Source organism: Chrysemys picta, chromosome 9, assembly GCF_011386835.1.
Source record: "Chrysemys picta bellii isolate R12L10 chromosome 9, ASM1138683v2, whole genome shotgun sequence".
NCBI lineage: Eukaryota > Metazoa > Chordata > Testudines > Emydidae > Chrysemys > Chrysemys picta.
Window position 1 is genome coordinate 35,530,779 of NC_088799.1, and position 27,594 is coordinate 35,558,372.

The 27,594-nt window shown below is 46.8% G+C and overlaps 1 protein-coding gene across 4 annotated transcripts in view; it reads left to right on the plus strand.

Annotated features, from left to right (window-relative positions):
* Positions 1-27,594, plus strand: part of IRS1 (insulin receptor substrate 1) — a 182,952-nt gene that overhangs the window by 119,576 nt on the left and 35,782 nt on the right. For 2 of the 4 annotated variants that reach the window (XR_010590660.1, XR_006175229.2), the window contains exons 4-5: positions 10,815-10,954; positions 20,619-20,819. The exons of 1 other annotated variant lie outside the window; for it this stretch is intronic. The gene's annotated coding sequence lies outside the window, so the exon portion shown is untranslated. Of the gene's footprint in view, positions 1-10,814; positions 10,955-19,086; positions 19,392-20,618; positions 20,820-27,594 lie in introns of all 4 variants that reach the window. One more of the 4 variants, XR_010590661.1, reaches the window with a different exon arrangement.

Consider the following 27,594-nt stretch of genomic DNA (forward strand, 5'->3'; position numbering starts at 1 on the left):
CCCCACCTCCAAGAAAAAAAAAAAAAAAAAACCGAAGTCCTTTTTGTCCTTCCCTTTTGCAACTTGCCTAGTTGTGATCATCTGCTGGGAAGTAGGAACAGCAGCATCTGCCTCTGGAGAACAGGCGGATGCTGTGGCAAACAATATCAATGGTCTGCAGAAAATCAGGGATGGATTGGGAGGGAAGAGCCCCTGTGCTTCCGTTCCAAAGTATCTGCTAAGCAGGGAAAGGGCGGGGAGGGAAAGGGAAGCACTGTGATTGCCTAATATAAATGGAAGGCTATGCTGTCAGAAACCATGGACTGGATAACGGGGGGCAGAAGCAAGTGGGGTGAGGAAAGGGGGGATGGCAGCCAGTAGCCAGTGAAGCTGCTTTGCCACAGATCTCCCTCCTGCTACCCGTGCAGAGACAGTAGGACTTGCTTGGGCTACCTCTGCTCTTCTCCTGGCAGTGCTGTCACAACACAGGAACTGCAACAGCTCCTCTCTAACTTGCTTTTGGGAGGAGAATAGGGGAGGGGAACAGCATTTTTGTGGAGGCAAAATTCCCCCAGTGCAGGGTTCTGAAATCCCCACCCCTTCTACATTTGTAACTGCACCGGGTCCACTGGGTCAAGGCCCTTTATGGCAACGGAAAAGGGGGAAGGATTTGTCCCTTACCATGAACTTTATTTTTCTGAAAAAATAGGGTTAAAAATATTATAGGAGGTTCTTAAGCCCCACAACATCCTGCGAGAGGTAAGTAGTAGTATCCCCATTTTAGAAATGAGAAAACACAGGCACAGAGGACAAGAGACTTGCACACAGCCACACTGGAAGTCTGTGGTAGAGCTCAGAGTTCAGTCTACCTGCTACAGTCTTGTGCCTTGACCATAAGACGACTCACTATTTGACAGATCACCCAGCAGATGACCCCCAGTTTGGACACTAGCACTCTAGTAACCTGCCTCATCAAAAGGGGTCATTGCTGAGGATTCTCTCAGCTTATGTATTGAGAAGATAGACAAATAGTGTTAAAACAATCCCTTTAAAATTTCCATATACCCTATATTTTACTGTAACTCAACTCAGAAAATCCATTAATTTCTGCCTCTTTCCTTTAATCTCTAAATCCATGAACACTAACAGGCTCTCCTATCTCTTTTAAGGTGATAGTTTATTGTAGTAATAACTAAGATAGTTAAGGGAAAAGAAACAGCTTATTTGTGGTGCATTTATTATCACCAAGAAATGACAAGACAAATAGTAAAATATTTCTCTCTGTAGAACACAATTTTGTGTTTTAATGGATAGGCTTTGTCAGGGCTAAAAGGGAGTCTTATAATACATTTTTTGAGAGAAGACTTCCAATGTTAATGAGCAGCTGAATCTGTCTCAGGGAAACAGTTTGTTGCTAAAAATAGATCCCAGCCTAACTGTAACTAAACTCAGATTGCAGAAACCAAGCTATTCAGACTCCTGATTTCTAATGCTGGAGGAGATGAAGCTATTACAAACAACTCTGATTAATATATATTTTCAAAATGTGCCAAATGAGCCCAGTTTTGAAATTAATCCACTTGTGAACTTCTATCAAATACGCTTACAACATTCTCTGGTGATTTTCTTCAGATTCCCAAAAGCCAATCAGAAACCAGTTAATAGTTATGAGGCTAAAAGGGAAAAACACTGCACACAATCTATTTATAGAATACTAAGCAAAACAGTGTGATAAAGGGCAAATGTAAGCTTTCAGTGAGGCTTCTCCCTTGCAGTCCCAGTCATGTGGTCTTTACATACAAACCATACAATTAACCATGGAAATTAATTTGCTTGAGAACAACATTATTCTGATTAGAAGAAAGCATTACAGTGTTTGTTTACTATTTAAAATATGCTCACTTGCAGGCTCTCTGTGTTTAAGGGATCATAATGGCTTACAGGGCCTAGAGATTTGGGGCTATATTTTCCAGAGGGCATCTGCAGGTCTGCAAGCATGGGTGCATGATGGAACCTTCCATTTTCAGATGGAAAACTTGCAACGTTGGCAGATTTTTTTTTTTTTTTTTTTTTGCTCCGTTCTGGGTGTCCGTGCAGATGGAGTCTCAGCAGGTCGGTGCGAAAGGACACATGCAGAGCACTGCAGAACTACTTGTGCCTCTTTCAACTGGTGCTATTGTTGCCATTTTTTAAAAACCCAGGCGGTAGGCTGGGGTGTCAGCCAGCTGGAATAAAGGACCCAGTCCAGAACGAGAATGGCAGGTCATAGGAGGTTCTGCTATCTGTTTTGCAGGTGAAGTTGAACTCCTGGTCATTCTGAGTCTGACTCAGGAACCCCTTCTCACTGCCCCCATGAAGAAAGTGCTAGTACCAAAGTCTAGCAGCATAGGTTGGGCAAGCTCTGAATAGAAGAGATAAGAGAGTAGCACATCCCTGGGATCAGCTGTCATTCTCGGGGCCAAAAAGTCAACACATAGGGCAACCTAAAATGGTGCATACCACCTATTAGTAAATAAGAACTGGTACCACCTGGTGTCAGATAGGAGACAAACTGTTATGAGATGTGGTCCCACATTTCTAACAACTAAATAGGCTTTGCAGCTCTCTCTGGAACTGAAAGAATAGTGATATAAAATCTGATACAATTAATTTGGGTGAGTGGCAAACAATAAGGACGGTGACTTTGAAAGAGTGATACTACACAGCATGGGATAAGTAGTAAGCAGTGCACTAGTATAAGAGAAAAACCATGTATTTAGCAATGCAGTCACAGAATTTGATGTCCTTGCACTGGACATATGTTGCATATGGACTTCCCAGAGCCTCCATAACATACATCCATTTACAGAGCAAAGAGTGGTAATAGTGAGAACCAGGCTCACCTTGCAGAGGAATCAAGTCATACATATGGCGCTGATCACCAGAAAAATGGGACAGCAGTTCTGTGAGTCGGATGGGCACAAGGTATGAACAGACTGTTATTCATAGCCAGGCTGAATAAAAGACTGCTCAAATAAATGCACAAGAATTAGGCAATGCATTGGAGGCAAAAGAACAGTTAGCTAGGTGTGGCATTTGTCACAGGTAATAGGGATGTCTGTAATCCCATAGTAGTAGGTCAGAGGGAATTGCACCTGTGGTACTGCTATCCTTGCTTATAGTGCATCTTAAAGAGAAATAATAAAGTTTATTAATTAATGTACAGCATCCACTATAAAGAAGCTGAACAAAATACCCAGCAAATGCCAAAAACCTACCAATACCTGTATGCTTGTCATGTATTTGTATTTAAGATCTATCTATCAAAGATACAATACTTATATGGCCCTCATAACCATAGTTTCTGAGTGCCTCACAATCTCTAAACGCCATATGACATCCCTGTGATGTAGGGAAGTGTTGTTATCCCCATATTGCAGATAAGGGATTATGGTATGGAGAGGCTAAGGCCTGGATTTTTAAAGGTATTTAGGCATTGCTCCACTCAGCATTGCAAGGTCTAAGTCCCGTTGCCTTTCAATGAGACTTTGGCTCCTAAGTCACTTGGGACTTGCAGTGTTGAACGGAGCAATGCCTAAATAACCTTTACTAGTGTGAGCCTAAGTGAGTTGTTCAGGGTCTTATAGGAAGCCTGTTCAGGAGCACAAAATTGAATCTGGCTCTCCCAAATGCCAGGCTAGCACCCTAACCGTTGGAGCATCCGTCCTCATGACTTGCGTGTCATCTGCTTACAGTGACATTGCAAGCCAAGGCCCCAGTTATCATGGTTCTTTTTCATCCCTCTTTCCCTGACCATTGGTTTAGTTGTAGACTGTGGCTGGGGTTCCACTGTATCAAACCATGTGGAATCATGGAGGAGGAGACTAGACCAGTGGGAGGTTCAGGGCATATTACCTCAGCCTAGGTGATTGGGGATGGTGCAATAGGCCAGATGACCCTTTTGCACAGTTTTAAAACAGCTGCTTTATTGTATGACTCTGCTTTGCCTTTTTTTTTTTTTTTTTTTTTTTAGTGTACTACTGTGGGCTTGCAAGTTGAAGTCTTGCCAGAGCCATGGACAGAGACCTATCTTAAAGCCATTTATGTTTCCTTTGGGTCATGTAGGACTTGTCTTCTGTACTCCTGGACAGTGCCAGATAATCATACCCTTGTGTGATGAGGTGTCCACCCCACATAAGCCCCTTGAATCAGGTTAGTGTGGGCCAGAAGGGACCAATTAACCTTATATGTTGCACCTGGAGGGGAACCAGGGATTGATAAGGCCTAAGGGCAGATGAGCCAGCTGGGATAGCCTTATAAGTCAGGAAGAGGCAGCAGGGAAGAGGTCTGCAGTCAGTCCCTAGAGGGAAAGGGAGTTGGCCAGGGACAAGGAGGTGATCCGGGGGAGAGGAAGCCCTGGGGACCTGCCTTGGACTGGCAAGAGGCCAAGCAGGGTGAAGTAGCCCCGGGGAGCAGAGGAATCTCTGGCGGTAAACAAGCAAGGAGGTAGAGGCAAGGAAATGGAGAGGTGGGGTAGGAAGGAGCCCAGGGAAAGAGCAACAGGGTCTGAGATTGAGCAGAGCTGGATTGCTAGTCTTGGGTCCCTGGGCTTAAACCCATAGTAGTGAGCAGACCCAGGTTCCCCTACCAGCATCTGGTAAAGTGGCATAGGTCCTAGAGACTTGGAACGAAACAGAGACAGCAGTGGACAGCTTGTCCAGTGGGACCTTGTTACCTCAAAAGGGGAGGACTATATCATGACCTGGGTGGAGGGCTGAGTTAGGAAGAGCAAGCACCTTGAGGCATGGAAGTGGGGGTGGGGAGATGGGGGCAGAAACACAATGGGAACAACTGCCAGATGGGATAAGAGCTAATTCTCAAAGTTAGCCAGAAAGACATGAACCTGCAGTGTGTGGAATCCATTTACACCTTGTCACTAGAAATATGCTAGACACTACCCCAACATGATTGTGATATATAACGTGGTTAAACAAAGATGAAAAATGAGCCCTAAGCATTAGCAGTCAATCAAAACCGATAGTATTCACTGGAGTACATTGCCACTCCTGTAGCAGTGGTCTGGCCATAGTATTGATTCTGAAAAGATTCTGCAATTTGCTGCTGCGCTAGGTGAGTATAGCCTAGCTAATGATGAGAAGAGCATATGTTCCCATATTTCCTCATCTGAGGCTAACTCAGAAAAACATCTCCATCCTTTCACCTACCTTCATAACAAGGTTTTTAGGCCAAGAGGGCCTCCCAGCTGCTTTGCAGAAACTCTTTCTAAATTGCAGATACACCTCTACCCCGATATAACACAAATTCGGATATAACACGGTAAAGCAGTGCTACGGGGCGGGGGGGCTGCGCACTCCAGTGGATCAAAGCAAGTTCGATATAATGCGGTTTCACCTATAACGTGGTAAGATTTTTTGCCTCCCGAGGACAGCGTTATATTGAGGTAGAGGTGTACCTAATCTCAGATTCCAAAGCAGACTTTTCTTGGCATCCTCTGGCCGCAGCAAACTATCATTTTAACTGAATATATCAGTTTGTTGCACCTGATTTAACAGCTTACCTGTGATGGACCAGAAAGGAGAAAAACTATGTAAAGCTCCAACCAAAGTGAACCCGTTTATTCCTTGAAAAGCATGAACAATTGTACATATACATTTTAAAAGCATTATTCTCTATCATCTGGGCAGAATTCCCGCTCCTGGGTTTTAGTTCCTTAGCATGACACTGGTGGATCTCCATTAGCTCTTAAGGTTGTATGGAAAGCAGTGGTAGTAGGACAGGGCTCAGGCCAAGCTCCATTGCATGCCTGCTGGATTTAAATGCTGCTTTCTGAATGTTCCTGTCATTTGTTCTTAATGCAATCAACAGACGAGTTCTTTGCAGGAGACTACATCTGACCAGGTATTACTCCACTTCTTCCCCAGATTCTTACAAAGTCTTATCAGGTATCTTTTGAGTAACTTTCTCTGATGTTCAAGAGGTCAGGACAGTCAGCTGAAAAACTAAAGTCTTTGTCTTAGGTGCCCTTCTGAACCATCCTGATACTTTGGAAAAATTTTGACCTGGTTGTAAGTTTTGTAGCTCAGGCCCATTTCATATTTGATCCTCTCAGAAGCTTTAGAGTTGCTAATTATCTTACATTTATTTGAATTAATTACCGAAATCATTTCTTCACTAGCAGTGATCTCTCCAGGAGGGAGAATGGTGCCATTTTGGGGGGAGCAGCTACAGGAATTGCATCCCTGGCATCTCAGACAAATTACAAAATAACAACTCCTTCCTCACTCTCAGGGAGATTGTTTTTAATGCCTGTGATAAGGTGTGTGGGAAACTGTAGGCAGCAGGGTATTATATTGTGGATGATGTTGCTACAAGCTGTAACTTTAAATGTTTGCATACATTTGACTGCCGAAGCCTCTGTTGCTATGCACTGGCAACACCTGTTCACTTCTTCTGGAATTGTAGGTTCTCAGCTGCTCCAAAAATCAAGCCAGGCATCCAAAATTAGTGGGCACCCCTTGAATATTTGGCACTTAGTCTTCCTCTGTCATAATTCTCTTCATTCCCTACAGTGCCACATACAAACTAAAAAAATTTGAACACTGCAAACTCATTCTAGGTTGAGGTAAGTTAAACAGGGAGAAAATATCAAGGCTTTCACGTCTAACTCTGCTGTCTCTGATCTATATTTTGCAGCTAGGAAGCTGGGTAGCAAAGATCAGCCAACATGATGCATATGTTTGTATTCCCATATGTCAGTCTCTCAGACAATTTCTCAGATTAGCTAATGGGAACTAGGCTTTTCAATACAGCTTCTTCAGGGCTCTTATGGAGAGATGTGAATGTACTCCAGAACCTTGATGAGTGATAGAGGAAGCTCTCAAAGACAAATTTCCACTGCTGTTACTCAGACACACGACCTATATAGGAAGTCAGGAGTCACTCTCAGGTTAAAGAAATCACGATGTGAATTGTTTAAGAGCTCTGCTATTCTTGTGTTTTTATTTATTTTCAAACACACAGTGGCAATGCAACAAAGTTACAGAAACAACAGCCTGAACAATGCTATCCTACCCCTGGTAACCCAAGTTTTATGGGCTCTGGGTAGACTTGAAGGAGAAAAGCACAGAATAAAGCAAAGCCAGGGAGCAGTTGTGGAAATGTTCCACAGAATATGGCAATTACACTGGAGTAGAATAGCCTTTACATCCCCACTGCACATGGGGAACCAGAGAATCCATGCAGTGGTGGACCCTCTGCACCTTCCCCAGTCACTCTGACCCAGTTTCCCTGCATGTTACCTCATAAGAAGCTTGCATGGAGGTCCAGTTCCATGCTTCACAGGCAGTAGCGGATTTACCATGGAGCCACTGGTGCCATGGAGCCGGGCCCACACTCCAGGGGCCCCCCGACCAGGCCCACTCTTCTCCGCCCTCCGCTCTCTCCTGTGGGGGGCAGAAGCTTGGTGCTCCTGCTGCAGTAGGGCAGCCAAGCTCCGCCTCCCCTGCCTCTTCTCACAGCTTGCTCCCTTCCCCCTCCCTGCTGCCGATCAGCTGTTTGCTGGGGGAGGAGCACAGCCGCAGCATGCTCACCTGGGGAGAAGAGGCAGGGTGGGGAGTGGGGGTGGAACGAGCAAACCTACTCTGACTGCAGAGCTGCACAGCCAGGCTGAAAAAAAGAAGGTGCTGCTCAGCTCCCGGGACTTTGCAGCTGGACACCACCTTCTGGGTCCTAGTGCTGGTTGAGCTCCCTTCTGTGTGCTGGGAGCCATCCTTCATCTTGTACAACAGTGATTGCCAATGGTGGGGCAGGCAGGGCAGGGGGACAGACATAGTGGGGAAGGAAGGGGGTGGGATGGGGAGGAGATGGAGTGGTGGGGAAGGGGCCTGGGACGGGGAAGAGAAGGGGATAGGGCAGGGATCGGCAACCTTCGGCCCACGGCCCGCCAGGGTAAGCCCCCTGGTGGGCCGGGCCAGTTTGTTTACCTGCCGCAGGTTCGGCCAATCGCAGCTCCAGGCAAATGGGGGGCTGCAGGACGAGGGATGTGCTGGCCGCAGCTTCTCGCAGCCCCCATTGGCCAGGAGCGGCAAACCATGGCCAGTGGGAGCCGCAATTGGCCGAACCTGTGGACGCGGCAAGTAAACAAACCGGCCCGCCAGGGGGCTTACCCTGGTGGGCCACGTGCCGAAGGTTACCGATCCCTGGGATAGGGGAAACTGGGTCCCAGCATGCGGATCCCCTTGGCAGCAGCTGGGGCTCCCCTGTTAAGCAGGCCCATCAAATCCTCACCCTGACAAGCCCCACCTCCCCTGCATCTGTACCACCCCGATGAGCCCCCCCCAGACATCCTCCCCACTGAGCCCCAACCACCTACACCTAGACCCTCACCCAAATGAACCCTGTAGATAAATCTCTGTATTAAGCATCTTCACATAACTTTCATGTGACTTTGTATTATGCCTCTTCGTATAACCCTGTATTAAGCTATTTTCATACAACTTTGTATCAAGTCCTTTGATAGGGATCTGATACAAAGTTCCTATATGTAGAAAAACTTATAGAAAACTTTGTGTTAAGCCTTGGTATAATGTTATAGCCCCTAAGGATAGTTAAAGTAGAAGAAAAATGTCTTTTTGCTAGGAGTAGAATAAGATTCCCCCTCCCCACGCTCCCTTAATCAATTGGCATGTTGAATGAATGAGGAAGGCGTGGAACGCAAGCACCTCCAGACAGTTAGTTGGAGAGGGGATGGAAGCCAGACCCAAGGACAATCAAACTTGTCAAGTGGGCTCACTAAAGAAGAGCAGACATATTGACGGCCTCGGGGACGGGAGGGGGTGGAGGTGGAGGGGTGGTTTAGAATCAAGCACCTTCTTTTGGAAACACCCTCTTTGAACAGTACCTTCTTTTGGAAATAACCTCTTTGAACAGGATTGGGACAACACCCAGAAGGAAGCAGCACAAAGGACCAAGGGACACAGATTTTGAATCTGGTATAGATTTGCATGAGAGGGAAGCTGCTATAAATGTGAGGTGTCTTGCAGAGGACCCTGGGTCTTGTCAACATCGGAGCATTGATCCAGATAGGCAGAAGCCCGGCTCCACCCCTTCTCTATCTAACTCCCCTGGCCAGTGAAGTTAAGGGGAGCAACTAGTTGGTAACAACAACGAGACGGAGTGTGTGTGTGTGTGTGTGTGTGTGTGAGTGCATGACTGTAATATAGATCATATGCATATGATAGTGTTGATTGATGCATGTATTACCAATGAATGTGGCGTTTGCCTTATTCCCCCTGAAAAGATCCTGTGCAGTACTTTAAGTACCACAACCCCACCTCCCCTGCACCCAGACTCCCCCACCCCACCCCACTGAGCTCCAACCACTTTCACTTGGTCCCCCCTGCAGACTCCCATTGCCCCTGCACCTGGCACCTCCCTGTGCATCCAGATCCCCTACTGAGCTGCCTGCACCCAGACTGCCCCCCCACCTTCTTACCCCCCCCACCCCCCACAGAACCCTCTTACCCCCATCCGGATACCCCCACACTAAGTCCCTCTGCACTTGGATCCTGCTGCTGGGCTGAGCCTCCCTGCCCACATCTGGTGCGCCTGGCACAAAAGGGGCAGGGCCTCAGGCTGTTTCTGTGGCAGGCATTGCCCTTGTGCTGGGTCAGGGTCAGGTTCAGTCTCACTGCCAAGTCCCTGTCCCAAGGGGGTGGGGGAGGCTGCAGGGTATTCTCCCACTGCCATGGTGGAGCTTCCACATTTATTTATTATTAAAAAAAAATCAGAATTTTAAAATATTATGCACAGAATTTGATGCAGAATTTCCTCTGAAATATGGGGCGCTGTACAGCTGTGATGGTGGGACTGTGAAGGGGGTGCTGGACAGTAGGGGATCTGTGGGTGGGGTAGCTGGGCAGGGGGTATGGTGTGCAGGGTGCTGTGCAGTTGTGGTGGGATGTCAGCGGGAGGGGTCTCTAAGCAAGGGGTGCTGGGCATAGGGATCTGTGGGGGAAGTCTCTGGGTGAGGGGGCACTGGCATAAGAGCAGGGCACTGGGCCCGGGGCCAGTGTGGAAGGAGCATGCTGGCAATACAGGGCTGGGTGGGCCAGTGTGCATCTAGCAGTTTGCGGTTTGTAAACAGTGCCTTTGTGCTGGGCTGAGTGGGGCCACTCCTGCTGCGCTGCATCTCATTGCCCCCAACCGGCCCCTCGCTCTGCGGACTGCCCCCCATCACATGCCCTATTTCCCCAATGGGGGCCCTTAAATATGTTTGGCGCCAGGCCCCAAAAAGTTAATCCAGCCCTGTTCACAGGCTGTACTAATTCCCTGGTTGTCCCATGCACAGCCAAATTCTGCCTCCCTCTCTTCTTGGACAGCAAAACCTGCTCCGCTGCTATCTGGCTCCCCATAGCCACAGAGATAAGGACAGGAATTGCCTGTGCATGTGTCATAATGATGGGAAACAACAAAGGTAAAAAGAAAAGCACAGTTTGCCCCACAGTATGTGTTGCCTAACAGACTCCTGTGGGTATTCATCCTCCTCCTCCTCTCTCTCTCTCTCTCTCTCTCTCTCTCTCTCTCAATGTGAGAGTATCCTCTTACTGGTGCATAGCCGAATTAATCTTGATTCACACTAGAGCTGATCAAAAAATGGGGATTTTCTCCATGGAAATTTTTTTTTCTAAAATGAAAATAATTTTTTTTTCATAGAAATGTTCTATGGAAAACTTAGAATTGCCAGTGAAATTACACCCCATAATATTTAGATTCTGAAAGTCCTCCCTTATGGAAATTGTCATTCAGATGCCTCTTGTTCTCATTCTCCTCTGTAGGTTGGACTCCCCCAATTGTATTCCATCTCCCATGATGCACTACAGCCATAGGATTGCCATGATGCACTGCCTCCCCTCTTAAAGAGTAAAGACCATGGGTGGTGTGAAAGTAAAGAGGAGAGTCGTCACGTTTGCAGCAGGTTGGAAACCGTTTTCTAGCTCCATCTCCCAGAGAGGTACCACATTTTTCAGGACACTGTGTCCTGAATAAGAGAGGTTGCATTTTGACCCCAGTAACACTGGCTGACATTGGCACCCACTGTCTGGTGCATGTGGGTGGTTGTCTCACCATAGGGACTGCATGATCTTAGTTTTAGTTCCCCCTACTTACACAGCTCCGAATATTTCACAAGGTCTCAGCTCCTTTGCTCCTGGCTATTGTGGCATCAATGATTTTTTTTCCTCTTATGGTCATTTGTGCATTAAGTCATCTCAAAATTCTCTCCCAAATAACTTATGACCTAAACTGCACTCACTACATTAGATATCTTTCCCCCCCACCCCCTCGAAAAAAAAATTCCCAGTCTACCTAGTTCCCTTATTAACAACCTAGAGTGAGGGTTAGTGTAAGAGAATCTCTTAAAAGCTGTTCTGCTGGAACACAAATGGGTACAAATGTGCCTCACCACAGTGTACTTCTCAGTCTGAGACTTGCACCTCGATAGTATGGAACACACTGATCTGATCCATTCCTGTCACCTTCAAATATAAACCTGCTAGAACAGATAGTTCTGCACAAAGCCATCCCACACTCCCACTAAGTGCTAACTAATAGGATAGTGCTTGGAAGAGCACACAGTAAAGCAGCAGTGTGTTCCATTATTTTGTAAATGATCTAGGGGACAAATGAGACACCAACCCAGTTCAGGTCTATGCAGATTATGGAGGCTTTTCAACAGAGAGAACATACAGCTCAGTGCATGGGGCATGTGGGGAAAATAAATATCATCGTAAAAAAAATATATATATATATATATATATATATATCCCAACTTCCTTCTCCTTGTGAAGATTTCTGCTGACTTACCTAAGAATCCAAGAGAGGAGTTCTGAGAATTTCTCAGCCTTTTGGCCCTGATTCTTGAACAGATGAAGGTAGGAAGGGAGTAGCCCAGTGAGCGCATAGGGGGGTATTTTCTCCTCTCAACTCCTGATGGGTCATTCCATTCCAACTCTCTGAAGCACCGTACTTCAGATTGCAGTATGTTTTAATATAGGTGTGTAGATGCACAATTTACAGTAAAGATGCAAAAGAGACCACACTTAATAAGCAGCCATCTGTCCCAAGAGACTGCTTCAAAGTATTTCCAGCCATATGGGCCAGATTGTCTGGTGTGGTCAGCTGCTTTGTGTCACCGTCCTGGCATAAACTAGCCCTGCTGCTGACATAACACACATGCAGAGGGTCACTTTAGCACTCTGGGGCCTAGTAGGGGGAGGCTGAATGGCTGGAAGAGGGGGAGGACATGGCTAGGATGCCACTCTACCACACTGATCCTCAGCTGTGCTCTTGCCCTATGGGGCATTTTCACCCAGTATAAATTAGAGCAGCCTTTCCTTGGGGACATCTGGCTGGCATAGACACAACACCAGGACTGGAAGAGTGTCAGATTTGATTGTGTTTTTGTTTTTACTGTTGGGAATATGTGATCTTAGTTCTTCTTCGAGTGATTGTTCACGTCCATTACACATTAGGTGTACGCGCGCCGCGTGCACGGACGTCGGAAACTTTTTCCCTTAGCGGCTCCCGTCGGGCCGGCAGGGCCCCCTCCTTCCCGCCAGAGCGGCGCCCCGCTCCAGGGTATATATATCCCTGCCGACCCGACCCCTCCAGTTCCTTCTTACCGTCTGTGGCGGCGTTGGAACAACTCTGTCTCTCGTCTGAGAGTGTCCCTTAGCAATAGTCATTAGTGTTATTTAGCAGTTATCAGTTAGTTTGTAGTAGTGTTGAGCCAGTAGTTAACAGCTCATTAGGGTACTTAAAGTTCCTGCTGTGGTTGTTTGTTCAACCCCGGCACCGGCCCTGGGCGGCGGGGCATGCCACACGCCCAAGGCTTCAAGGCTTGTGCCACGTGCCGCAAGCCTATGCCATTGAGCGACCCCCACGCCTCGTGTCTCCGCTGCCTGGGGGAGGCTCACCAGAAAGAGCGCTGCAAGATCTGCAAGGCCTTTAAGCCCAGAACTAAGAAAGAAAGAGACTTTCGCCTTAAGCAGCTGCTCATGGAGACGGCATTACAGCCCTCCACTTCGGCAGCACCGTCTGTCTCCGTGCGGAGCGCCCCGGCATCGGTGCGGGAACCGGCGCCGGCGGGTCACCCGAAGCCCACGGCACCGACCCAACGGGGACATGTACGACGCCAGTCGTCTTCGCCGGCAAAAGCGAAGGGCCAACCTAAGGCCCGAGGACGCTCCCCGCACAAGAGGGTGGCACCGGTGAAGACCTCGAGTGCCCCTAAGGCCTGTACGGCCCCAGCACAGACCCCGGTAGTGGCTCCGGCGCCGAAAGGCCCATCGAGCCCCGGGATGGGCGCGTCGAGTGAGGATGAAGGGCTGGAGGAGCTCTTGGAACAGCCCTCCACTCCGGACATGTTTGAGGCAGCTAAGGACCTCATTGCATTGTCCGTCGAGGCCCCTACACGCGCTGAGGACGCTCCGCCGAAGCTGCCGCACAGAGGCAAGCCGGCGATGGTGCGCCCATCATGGTCGCCGTCTCGGCACTGTTCCGGGAACCGGTCCCGGTCGAGCTCCGCCTCGGTGGACTCCCGGTTGCCCTCGGCGCAAGAAGCACCGCAGCAGTCGGGCTTCAACAAGCGGTCGGCACCGACTCAGCAACCCAGCACGAGTCGGCACCGCGAAGTGTCGGCGGTACGTTACCCGATGCCGACCAGCCGTAGTCGTTCCCGGTCCTGCGATCACCGGTACCGTTCCAGGTCCAGGTCGGCGAGACGCTATTCCAGGTCCTGGTCGCGGAGGCGCTACTCCCCAAACCCGGACCGGCACCATCCTGCGGCTCCGCCGTGGCCTTCCAGGTCACCGTCCGTGGTCTCGGGGACTGACTCGGACCGGTATGCCCATAGGTCGCAGGCCAGCAGGGACTACGGCCATTCCCAGTGGGGCCAACCGAGCCAATGGCCATTCTGGACACCCTGGGCCTACCACCAGCAAGGGCCCCCATCGAGGGCCTCGAGATCCGGGCCATCGGGGTACCGATCCCGCTCCCCGCGGCACCGCCCGCCATCGCATAAGGAGGCAACGGTCTCTAGACCACCGGAGCGGGAAGGAGTGGACTCGGCACAGAGTACAGTACCGTCCCAGTCCCACACTGCGGGTCGGGCCCCAGAGGAGCAACTGGTCGATGCCGGGTTGCAGGACAATGAGGATGGGCAGAAGGCCCCGACCTCTTCCTCCTCGCCAGACGAGGCAGTAGCGGGCACGATGGTGTCCGGCCCTCCCCCGATTGACCATCGGGCGCACCAAGACCTGCTTCGCTGAGTAGCCCTCAATCTGGGCTTGCAAGTGGAGGAGACCGTAGAACAGGAAGACCCCATGGTCGATATCCTGAGCCCGGAGGGCCCCTCCAGAGTCGCTCTCCCGATTATACGGACAGTACAGTCCAACTATAAGACGGTGTGGCAAACGCCGGCCTCCAGTGCACCGACTGCAAGAGGCGTGGAGAGGAAATACTTCGCCCCATCTAGAGGGTTTGAATTCCTCTTTTTACACCCATCCCCTTGTTCGCTGGTGGTCTCGGTGGTCAACGAGAGAGAGCGTCATGGCCAGCAAGCTCCTGCCCCCAAGGGCAAGGAAGCTAAGCGATTGGACTTGTTCGGGAGGAAAGTCTATTCATCTGGGGGCCTTCAACTGAGGATCGCCAATCAGCAGGCGATTCTAAACAGGCACAATTTTAACTCTTGGGCATCAGTCGCCAAGTTTAAGGACTCCCTCCCACCTGACGCGCATCAGGAGTTCACGGCCCTGGTGGACGAGGGGATGGCGGTGGCCAAGACCTCATTGCAGGCCTCCCTCAACTCAGCCGACGCTGCGGCTAGAACAATTGCGTCAGGAGTCGTGATGAGGTGTTCGGCGTGGTTACAGGCTTCAGGTCTTCCGCCAGAGGTGCAGACCACACTGCAGGACCTCCCGTTTGAAGGTTCGGGCTTGTTTTCCGACCAAACGGACGCCAGGCTACATAGCCTTAAGGACTCGCGAGCAACCCTTAAGTCGTTGGGTATGCACACCCCGGTAACGCAGCGTAAGCCCTTTAAACCCCAGCCACCGCAAAGGCAATACCACCCTCGCCCCCGGCACGAACCATACCGCCGTCGAGGCAGGGATAACAGGCGGAGACGTAACAATACGCCTAACCAGGGCCAGAGTCACGGCCAGGGCAAGCCGCAGCCAGGGAATAAACCAGGCTTTTGAAGCTACGCCCAAGGACAGCGTACCGCATTCTATACCGGATCCTCCTCTGAGTTTCAAGGACCGCCTGTCCCATTTCTACCGGGCATGGTTGCGCGTAACATCGGACCGCTGGGTCCTGCGCACAGTGAAGGCGGGCTATACCCTCCAGTTTTCCTCGCCCCCTCCCTGCCATCCCCCTTCCCCGTCCCTCTTCAGGGACCCCTCTCACGAGCAACTTCTCATGCAGGAGGTACAGACCCTTCTCGCTGCAGGAGCAGTAGAAGAGGTCCCACCAGACCTAAGGGGAAAAGGATTCTACTCCAGATACTTCCTGATCCCCAAGGCAAAAGGGGGCCTCCGTCCTATTTTGGACCTGCGCGATCTAAACAAGTTTCTGATCAAAGCGCGCTTCTGTATGGTCTCCCTTGGAACTATTATCCCATCCCTGGATCCGGGGGATTGGTACACTGCCCTCGATATGAAAGATGCCTATTTTCACATCGCAATCAATCCGGCCCACAGGCGGTTTCTGCGCTTCGTTGTCAACCAGCGCCATTTCCAATTTACGGTCCTGCCCTTCGGCCTGGCATCAGCACCACGAGTGTTCACGAAATGCATGTCCGTGGTAGCAGCCTTCCTTCGAAAGAGAAGGATGCGTGTGTTCCCGTACTTGGACGATTGGCTTCTCGCGGGCAGGTCGGAGGCCGAGGTCCGATCTCACGTGACGCTGGCCTTGCAGACGTTCGACAAGCTCGGCCTCCGGGTTAATGTGCCCAAGTCCACGTTGGTCCCCACACAGAGACTGGACTTCATAGGTGCGACCCTGGACTCGGTGACCGCGCAGGCAAGCCTACCAGAGGCACGGTTCCTGACAATTCAGAGGGCCGTAAGCTCAGTCCAAAAATTCCCCACGACAACGGCAAGGTGTTGCATGCAGCTCCTGGGGCATATGGCAGCTTGCACACACGTGGTCAGACATGCTCGCCTAAGGCTCCGGCCTTTACAGTTGTGGTTTGCCCAAACGTACCGCCCCAACAGAGACCCATTGGATCAAGTAGTAACGATCCCAGACCAGGTGTTGGGCTCGCTCCGCTGGTGGCTCGATCAACAACGGGTCTGCGAAGGGCTCCCCTTCGCTGCCCCACAGCCCACTCTGACGTTGGTAACAGATGCATCGGACCTGGGTTGGGGAGCGCACCTGGGGGAACTGCGGACCCAAGGGCTGTGGTCCAGAGAAGATAAGCTGCTTCACATCAATCTGAAGGAGCTAAGAGCGGTTCGCCTCGCCTGTCAGACCTTCCACGCCACCATAGAAGGTCACAGCGTGGCAGTCCTGACGGACAACACTACCGCCATGTTCTATATAAACAAGCAGGGCGGGTCCCGGTCTTCTCCCCTCTGTCGCGAGGCACTCCAATTATGGGACTTCTGTATAGCCCATGCGATCCACCTCATCGCGACGTATCTTCCGGGGATCCAAAACGGCTTAGCGGACCGCCTCAGCCGATCCTACCGAATGCACGAATGGACGTTGAGGCGAGACGTCCTGCATTCAATCTTCCGGAGGTGGGGCTTTCCCTGGGTGGGTCTATTCGCCACCAGGGACAACCGTCAATGCCCTCAGTTCTGCTCATTCCAGAACCTCAGCCGGGGATCATTAGCAGATGCCTTCACGATCCCATGGGGAGGGAGCCTGAGATATGCCTTCCCTCCGTTCCCACTCATACACAAGGTTCTCCTCAAGACCCGCAGGGACAGGGCGACAGTCATACTCATAGCCCCAGCCTGGCCACGCCAGCATTGGTTCACGTCCCTGCTGGAATTGTCCATAGCCGACCCAATCACCCTCCCCCTCCATCGCGACCTAGTCACACAAGACAAAGGTCGCCTACTCCACCCGAACCTGTCTTCGCTACATCTCACGGCATGGTATCTCTCTGGCTGAACGGTGCAGAACACAGGTGCTCTCACCAGGTTCAACAAATCCTCCTTAATAGTAGAAAGCCCTCTACAAGAGCGACCTACCTGGCAAAATGGAAAAGGTTCTCCCACTGGTGCAAGCCTCAACGCATACAGCCTTTACAAGCCTCAGTTCCATCGATCTTGGACTACCTACTGCACCTCAAGAATCAAGGACTTGCGCCCGCCTCGATTAGAGTGCATTTAGCCGCTATTTCGGCTTTCTATCCGGGAGAGTTGGGAGTGTCAGTGTTCTCCAACCCCACAGTGGCCCGATTCCTCAAGGGGCTGGAAAGGGTGTTTCCCTACTCGCGCCCGCCTGTCCCGGCGTGGAGTCTGAACCTAGTCCTAACAAGACTCATGGGTCCCCCCTTTGAGCCCCTAGCCACTTGCTCCCTCACGCACCTCTCGTGGAAGGTGGTGTTTCTCGTGGCCATCACGTCGGCCAGAAGGGTATCGGAATTGAGGGCCCTCACTTCGGAACCACCCTATACAGTGTTCCATAAGGATAAGGTGCAACTGAGGCCGCACCCCAAATTCCTTCCAAAAGTGGTATCGCAGTTTCACATGGGGCAGGACATTTGCCTACCGGTGTTCTTTCCTAAACCCCATACGGACCCTCACCACCGCAGCCTACATACCCTGGATGTTCGAAGGGCGTTGGCATTCTACCTGGAACGGACCAGGTCGTTCCGCAGAACACCTCAGCTGTTCATTGCTATTGCGGAACGTATGAAAGGCTTGCCTATCTCGACACAGCGCTTGTCGGCATGGATTGTGCATTGTATACGCACCTGTTATGAGCTCGCCAATGTTCCGGCCCCAGAGATCCGGGCCCACTTGACTAGGGCCCAAGCGTCCTCAACGGCCTTCTTGGCGCAGGTCCCTATCCAGGAGATCTGTAAGGTGGCCACCTGGTCGTCCGTGCATACGTTCACAGCCCACTACGCGATCCATCATCAGACCAGAGAGGACGCGATGGTCGGCCGGGCTGTGCTACAGTCAGTTGTACCTTGACTCCTACCCACCTCCAATGGTAAGCTTGGGAATCACCTAATGTGTAATGGACGTGAACAATCACTCGAAGAAGAAAGAACAGTTACTTACCTTCTGTAACTGTTGTTCTTCGAGATGTGTTGTTCACGTCCATTACACTTCCCACCCTCCTTCCCCTCTGTCGGAGTCTCCGGCAAGAAGGAACCGGAGGGGTCGGGTCGGCAGGGATATATATACCCTGGAGCGGGGCGCCGCTCTGGCGGGAAGGAGGGGGCCCTGCCGGCCCGACGGGAGCCGCTAAGGGAAAAAGTTTCCGACGTCCGTGCACGCGGCGCGCGTACACCTAATGTGTAATGGACGTGAACAACACATCTCGAAGAACAACAGTTACAGAAGGTAAGTAACCGTTCTTTTTAGTTTCCCCTACTTAGTCATTTCTGAACCTCGCCCCCCCCCCCGCCCTTGCTCTTCAGCAGGATTAGATCCTTTAGCTTCACAGCACAGACCTCTGCCATTTGAGCTAACAAAGTAACTGATAGCAGTAGAAGGTTCTCACGCTCCGTGTGGACCAGCCACTAAAGGGAGATGAGGCACGTGTTTTGCCAGTGGGTTTCACAGCCATTAAATACAGCAGAGGAACATTGGAACTCAATAATCCTGGGTTCCAGAGTCTGAGAGGAACATTCTCTCGTGATCACAGATTCTTCTGCCCCAAGCCTCCCACTCCCACCAGGAGTATAGTGGGGGTTCTGAGAGTCACTGAACCAAGCTGTAAACCTTGCATATAACGGAAACCACTTTCAAGCCAGGAGGTATGGCTGCACCCCTAGTTCCAGCACTTATGATCCCCACTTCTCCTTTCCCTGGCACCTTCTGTCTGTACTTGTCCCAATCTCTCCCCCATTCTTTGTTTCAGTCTGCCATCTCGCCACCCTCAAGCCTGGCTCTGTGCCCCTCTGCATTTCAGTTTGGTTATTTCCTCCTCTGCCTGGGCACCAGTAGTGAGAGTACTGAGAGCACAGGAGAGGCCGTTTCCCTGCTGTCAGTTCCTGTGCTCTGTGCTGCACTGGCTCCCTGGCAACCAGGAGGAGCAATCAGAGGGAAAGTCCTGTTCAGCTCATGCAGCCCCAGGTTGCAGCATGCTCACTCATACTCTCAGGATGGCACATAGGAGCTATGAATTGGTGGAGCATGATCAGTGCAGATGGACTCTTCAAAGAAGTAAGCCGCCAAACTAACAAGTCTCTACTAAGCAAGTGTAAATTGAGATTTTTCAGAGGGGGCTTATAACATGGCCAAATTCGGGTGAATTTTCAGAGTGCTAGCAAAAGGCATATCTCTGACCTCAGGGCAATGCCCCTGCCAATTCAAAGTTCCAGCTCCAAAGCACAAAGGCACTAGAGGTTCTCAATGAAACAGTTGTAGGTTGTTTTTTTTTTAACACGGACAGAACAAAGTCCTATTTCGAACCTCATTCCAAGAAATGGCTTTTCTGTTTTTGCTGAAATTTTTCAAAAATACTCAGCCTGAGGCATGGGAAATTTCAGCCCAAATGGTTCAAGTTTATCAAATTATAAGAAACTGAAAACAGATTCTTATCATGGGGAATGTTGGGTAATTTTAACTAGTCATTGCTTTCTGCCCCATTTTTATAAATCACATCCATAGAATAAGACTGTTTGGTGCAGTATAAAAGTTCTGGGATGGGTGTAATATAAGTGGTAGAGCACAGGTGAGTTTTGCAGGTTCACACAAATATATTCTTTATATAGCACATTACAGAAAATTATTTTAGAAAGTGTTAAACCATTTTTATTGGGGTTATTTTTCATATCCCTCTGCCAGTAAACCAAGTGCCTTAGTTGTTATCACAATGGTACAAGATTTTCAGGGAGCCATAAAATTGATCCCAAGTAACCTTTTATACCTAAAAATATTAACTCTTATCTTGACATCTTCCTGGGCTAAAAGCTGGGAATCTTCTCCATCCAGTGGTACATGGTTTCTCTTCCTAACCCATGATATAGCAGATTTTCAAGTAGTAATATATATATATATATTATTGTATATATAGACATATACAAGTTGCTACTGTCCCAGGATTGAATCGTATCTATCCTGGCCTGCGGATTGTGGAGAAAATTCTACATTTGTGTGTAGAAGGGTGAAAATTTCCATTGGCAATTTGATTTTAATAAATGGTGGTTGTTTGGAGCAGCACAGTGGGCTGTACTGTTACTCTAAGTCTAGGGAGATGGGAACAGATTCATTATACAGAAATCTCCTTCTTTAGGATGTTCTAATGGGTTTTACATCTAATGCCCTTTCAGTTTACTTGTCTAACTAGATAAAAGTTTTGATAGAAATTTTAATTTGTAAAGTTGCTGATGGCTCAGAAAAGTATGGAGAATGTAGTATCATCCATTTTATGCATTTCTTTTTCTTCAGCCATTACTATTGTAAGGATTCTACAAAAAGAGGAATTTTGTTTGTTCCAAGAGGTCATCTGCTTCTTCTCCTTATTCCTCATCTGAAATGAATGATGTCAGAATCCAGAGATGTAAGATGAATTTTCCTAGCCAATTTCCAATCTGAAAGGCTCCAAAATAGAACAGCAATATTTGACTCCATCTAAACTCCATTCCACAGGTACATGTGATTTGGATGCAGCATACCGAATGCAGCTGTATTGCTTCATTCATGTATGTGCCACCTTTGGGTTTTCCTTCACTTTTGTATATTTCAGAATAAGATACAAACAAGCCTTACCATAGTATGCTCTGTATGTGTGCATGGATATACACAGGCGGATAAGAAACAAGTTGTTTGCGACAGTTCTGTGTGATGTATACTAAAATTGGGGCCTAATCCTTAACACAATTACTGCCAGAGAACAGGCAAAATTGTCCATGCAGCTAGTCTGCATAAAAGTGTTGTCATATTATTGGTACTTCATCCTCATCCCCCCAACCCTTGCTTGTTTGTTTTCATGCACCAGTGGCATGTTGTCCTTATCTTAGGTTGTTTAGCTTTTTAGGGCAATAATTTTTTTACTACATGTTTTTAACATGCCTAGGACTATTGGGCTCTAACCCTGAATTTCGGCTTGTGTGCTGCTGTAATGGAAATAATAATAAGCATAGTGAGTTACATGCAGTCCCAAATGGAATCGATGCAGCTCTGCTAGCCAATAACTACATTTGTGCATTCAACTGTTGGCAAAGTTGTTCCATTAATTGGTGACCAAGGAGAGAGAGTCCGTACAGTGTATTTAAAACAACCTATCACAAGTACCCTAAACCACACCAATAAGTGAGGTATTTCTTTGCAATACAGCCACTGCACTCTAAGCACTGCTCTGTTTGTTATACATTTGGGGATATGTAAATATAATTAATTCCATTTGGGTTATGCTAATGTGTGTTTATTGAGGAGTCCAACGTCAGAAATCCTCAGAGAATAAGAGAAACAGGTGCTTTCCTGTAACACTGCAAATTATGTTGGAATTTCTTTCTTCCTTCCCTTTGGGCTTAATATGCTAATGCTGTGATACCATAGTGATGGCAACATTTATAACAAGAAATTATACTAATACAGCAAAAGTACAATATTTTTGCAGGATTATTAGAGAATAACTGGTTGTGTATGAAATGGCTTCCAATGTTGAACATAACTTTCTATCACAGGCAGCTACAGTTATTTATGATAGCAATATAGCTGCTGTTTATTATTGGACAAATTTCTCATACACGAAACAAAAAGAACATAAGCTTTCTTTGGAATCTCCTTAGTAAATAACAGAGGAAAGTTTTGGAGTTTCAGAAGTTCAGTCCCTTAGGATAAAAAAACAACAACCCAAAGCTATAAATCAGACCTTACTAATATGAGCGCTTCTTATTAGCATCATAGTTTTCAAATAAACAATGTGTCTAATAAGCAGTTACTCTGGGATGTAAACTGCAAATGGAACCTATTGGTAGGAAACATAACACTAAAATCTGTCAATAAAACAAATATTGTTTTGCTTCAACAGCTCTGATTTTTACTCATAGAGAACAGAGCTTTCTAGGCAGTTTTAGGGGCTAATGTTTAATAGACATGTTACAGCACTTCTCTGTTTACATGACCGTATCATGTTATACGGAGTCTTTAACCTTTACAGTTATTTTAATGTTATAACAAAAATAAGCAAGAGAGCATTATTTAGTTAATTTAAAAGTAATCTTCTATGAGCATTTGGATCAAATAATAATAATAAAAAAGCATAGCAAAATGTATCTTCTGTATAGTCTTGTAAACCTGAGGAAGTGTGCTGGAAGTGATCTTTTAAAAGTTTTTTCACAAAATAGAGACCAACAAATAAAAATTCAGAATGCTCGTACTTCCTCTGGGGTTTCTAAGGAAATGGAAGCTACATTTTAATTTCGTTTTTGCTTTACATATTAAAATATAAAAAACAAGAAACCCATTGCAGCAGCATGAAATGTAAAACAATAATTTATTGGAAATATATTAAAATATTGGATCATTTTCCAGTAATGTTTATTATTTCAAAGTTGTTTGTGTACAGAATTTACCTGTCACTGGAAAACTCTGTATACTCTCTTGGATTCTATTAACACAATTATTTTCCAGAAATCACACTCTCTATCTCTGTGTAAACAGGGATACTAGGTATTCCTTTCAATCCCAAGGTGATTGTTGTTCATTTTAGTTTATTTATAGCTTTGAAGAAAAGGGATAATTTTTAAATGCAAATCTTGAGCCATTCTTATCTTTGTTTCATTTGGGACTGACATCATTTTGTGAAAACGCAAAGAATGTATAGTAAGGCGTAGAGTGGGAAGAAGATCTTTGCGGAGAGATGATTAATGGTGTGTAAAAGAAGGAAAACAATTATGTAATAAATACAACCCATGAGATTCAAAGTGAAGAAAGCATCACAGTGCAGACTGTGAACAGGCCCCAAAAGCAAGAATATCGGTCTCTTAAAGATATATTCTTTAAGCAAACAGAAGATACATAGGATATCTCCTTTCATAAAGTCTGTATTTTATAAATCATTACATGGAGAATTTAAAGGTCTAAATGTTTATAAACTCAAAAGAACATCCGTACTCCTGTATAGTACAAATAGTACAACAGTGTTAATTTACATGAAGTGGGAAAGATGTGTGGGCTAATGGGTCAGTTTGCTTTTTTACTTTTGCAAACTACGTGATTTCTGCCTCTCTTTGGTTTTGTTTTGTTCCATTTAGCTGTTCTCAGCTACATAATTGTTCTTTTAGCCTGTAAATATTATGGTCAATCTCCAGCAAAGTTTAGATGAGGCCAGTCTAATGTAAACAAGTGTGTCCATGCCAAATAATGAGAGTAAGCATAGCCTCTCTTGTGATATTTCTTTCCCCCTTTTCCCAAATGTCCCTTGATTGCAAGAGCATTGCAAAACCTGTCACAGTAGCACACAGTTCTGAGCTCAGTTTGACTGTCCATCTGGTATTTAATCTTGATGTTTGATGCAGGAAACATTCAGTAAAATGCAATGTGGAAATGGAAATAAGATAGTTTCGGGGACGTGTCCTGCCTCCTGCAGACAAGGTCCCTGATCTGCCACATGCATCCACACAGATGAGAAGCACCATCTGTAAGATGAACATGGATGCAATGTAGTTTTCTTCCAATACGTCAGGGGGTTCAGGTTCCCCTTTCTCTACTATTGCCTAGTAACCTCCCACTCTGTCCCCAGTGCCTGAATCTCCTTGCTCATCCTGTTGACCTGGTAGCCTTTCTTCATTAGGTCCTTAGTGTCTGAGTCCCCTGCTTCTCCCTCCAACTGTGGCAACTCAACTCCAGTACCAGGTCTCTTCCCCTTCCTCTGTCCCATTTCCCGTGCCTGCCCCCCAACCCCACTCCGGTCGGTGCTTATCAACATCCATATCTGTTTGTTAGCTGTAGGACACTGATGGTCACTGTTTGGTGCAAGATATTCACTACAAATATGGAATCTTCACATCCTTATTAGTCCCTAAGGAGCTAAGGTGAGAGGAGTCTGACATTTTCCATTACCTAGGGGAGAGAAAGGAGTCAGGCTGTTCTCTCCTCCCCCTCTCCCCCCCAAGAAATGTATCTATTTTTGAATGCAGAGTACTTTCCCTGCCATGGAACCCAAAACAATGTTCATTCACTGACTCTCTGTCTCTGGAGGATTTTTTCCCTGAGCTTAAGAGGCGAGTGTTGTGGTGAGTTGCAGCATGCTTGGCTAAAAACTATTTTAAATAGCAGGTAAAAATATAACCTATTTATAGGCACATCTCAGCTTTGGGGGCATATTCAAATAGTTTCCACCAGCACAGCCCCTCCATGTTTACATTCAGAGTTACTGTAGAATTGATCATAATGGCTATTGGGGGGAGAATCCAGATGCAGTATATTAACAACAGATGAGTTATTCTGTATTTCTTGTGTAGGAAGCCAAGCTACAATTTCAAACTTTCCTTCCTTCTCTTAAGGGTGCTTTTATACTTCTTTTTTTTTTTCTTCTTCTTCTTTTTTTATATAAAAATCCTTTAGTCACTACCTTATTAAATCTGCTCTGTTGCCTGTTTATTTATTGGTAAATGCTTTCAGATTAATCTTTCCTTCTTGGGAAATGATCTTTCTAAAAGCTGGGCAAGAGCTAAGGAAAATCCACTAGACTGGATCTCTCCTCTTGTGGCCTATGGGAGAATGTGGTGCAGAAACAATTTTTCCTCTAACCTATAGATTTTATGGGACAAATACGGCCATTAGGTAAATGTGATTAACGTCTTTCAGTTCAGGGGAGATGCTTTCACTAGGACTGAATATAGCCTGTGTCTTTACCTTAACCCATTTCTCAGTTCCTGCTTCCCAACTCTGGATCTGAGCGGTGCCCTTACTTCGCAGGATTTTTAATGGAACAGTGTGCTGTTTCCACACAAAACACTTTACCAAAAAAGGTATTGAAGGCCCTGACTATATGTAGTTTACCTTCACATTATAAATGCCACACAATATATGAAACAATAGCAAATATATACATTAATACGTCTCTTTTACTTTGATTTACTAGGAAATCTATGCACTCAACCAGTTCTTTAATCTAAACTATAGGAATAGCAAAGTGGGACAGATTTTAAAGAAATGCTTGGAGAAATCAATTCATTGGGCACTGTTTTGAAAATGTAGTTCCTACTGTCTTGTCTCATGTTTTGAATGCTCTTGTCTTTATGCAAGTCAGTTTAGTTAAATCTGAGCCTCAGGGTATGTCACAAGCAGCAAACAATTCTCATGAAGAATTTTGCTGCCATTTGGTAAATCTCTGTAGTCCAAAATGTGTAAGGCTTCAAACTGCAGCTTTATTTTAGCACCGCCTTTCCTGGTTAGGAAGTGTCAGAACATTGACCTGTTAATTGAACTTCTCCTGGGAAATCACTGGGTAAATGTCATTCATATGATGTTTGTGCATGTTAATTTCACAACTGGATGATTAGATGCAGTAATCTCTTTTTAAAAAATCCTTCTGGTGGACAGAAGTGTAGTAGAGATGTTCAGTGTATACTTTTGGTAGATTTTCAGCAGATGCTTCTTCAACTATGGGCTCTTTGATCTCTTTGCCATCTTGATGGGGCTCAGCTTTCGTGGAAATATAGTCTCCAGAGAGATGCTATACAGATGAGTCCCTCCCAGGTATTCTGCCTTGGTGGCACACAGGTAAGCAGAATGCATCTTGGGGTTATGAGGTTGCACACTGAGAATTTGCATCTTACCCCTTCATCTTGAAGGTGGTCATGTATTCTCTCACTGCATCAGCTTTTGCAGAAAGGGTGGGGCCATGGCTCTATCTCCTTTGGTATGTCTAGCACTGATAGCAGTGCCAACACTCCCTAATCTTTGCACTCAGTACCGGGATCATGACTGCCCTAATGTGTGTGTTCAAACGGGTGTCCTTTATACCTCCTTTCCCTATTTGTTCATCATTGTCAGGCCCTAAATATCCTGTTTTTAACCTCATTAACAAATAGCCCTGTATGATGTTAGCTAGGTACCATCTTTGACCTTCATCAGCAGTAATATGGCTGCAAAGCAAAATTTGACATAGAAAACTGCATTCTCTGAAGAATAATATCCTTTTCCTTCTATCAGCTAGAGTCCACCTCAAGAACAGAATAATTGCTCAAAACCCCTTCATATTGACTCTCCATGTCTTCTGTTTTCCATTATCTGTCAGTTGCTAAATATCATAAAAGGCAGAGTTAATAATAATTATTAGAGCAAGCAAAAGCATTTCATCGGGATAACCAGTAGTTTCAGAAACTTCATCTGTTCACCCTGCTTTGTCACCTATTTAAAAAAGTGTCCATGTTTCATTGCTATCTAACAAACAAACTTCTGCCCTAGATCCATTTCCTCTTGGGCAGTTTGCCAGAAATAACAAATTCAGCTTCAACTCTTTGCTTAAGAAGTTTCACTTTACTGAGTAGAGTTCAAGTGCAGTCTATTACCCTAAACTAAGTGATAAAAAGGCCTTTGATGTTAGCTTCTTGAGTGACTTATATAGGCCAGTGCTTCCTGTAGGGAAAATAGGACACCATCTACAGGAAATGTTTGATTTATCAGGTAACTCCCTCCCCAAGTTCAAAATTATAGTGCAAATGCTTGACTGACTTGTGGAAGAATTATACATACTCATAAATAAAGGGCCTGATCCTGATCCCATTCAGATTAAGGGGAGTTTTGCCATTGACTTCCATAGGACTATAACCAGGCCCAAAATAACAAGGAAGCAGAGGATATGGTAATGTGGATATTCTGAATTCATTGCTAGTCATCTTCTAAACGTAATTCCAAATATGGAGATTGAAAATCAGTCTCCTCTCCCTCTGGCCAGTGGAACAACTGCTTCTGTTTGTACAGTATCAGTAGTTCTTACTAAAATACTATTATATGTGAGTGTTAGTTAGGTATATGTGATAGGTTATTTGTTTATTACTTATTTATTACATGCATTTGTAAGATGCCCATTGCCGTGTTATCTGGGGTTATTTTTTTCCTGCAAGTTTAAGAAGGCAAGATTTCATTATAGCCCCAGCCAGCTCCTACTGGTCAGTGGGAGCCTCCCCTGTCGCCCCCGATACCAGTGAGAGCAGGTTCAGGCCAAATCAAACACTAATTACAGAATTAAGACATATATCTCAGTCTGCATCTTAATTCTGAGAGCTTTTATTTTGATGTAACTTTATTATAAGGCAGTTTATATGTCAACATGTGGAAAGTCTGCACTGGAGGCTGTCTCTAGTACAAACACACAAACCTGTGTATGTGTAGAGTCCCTTCTGTATGTTTACACTATCACGGTAAGTCGACTCACACTATGCAACTCCAACTACATGAATAACGTAGCTGG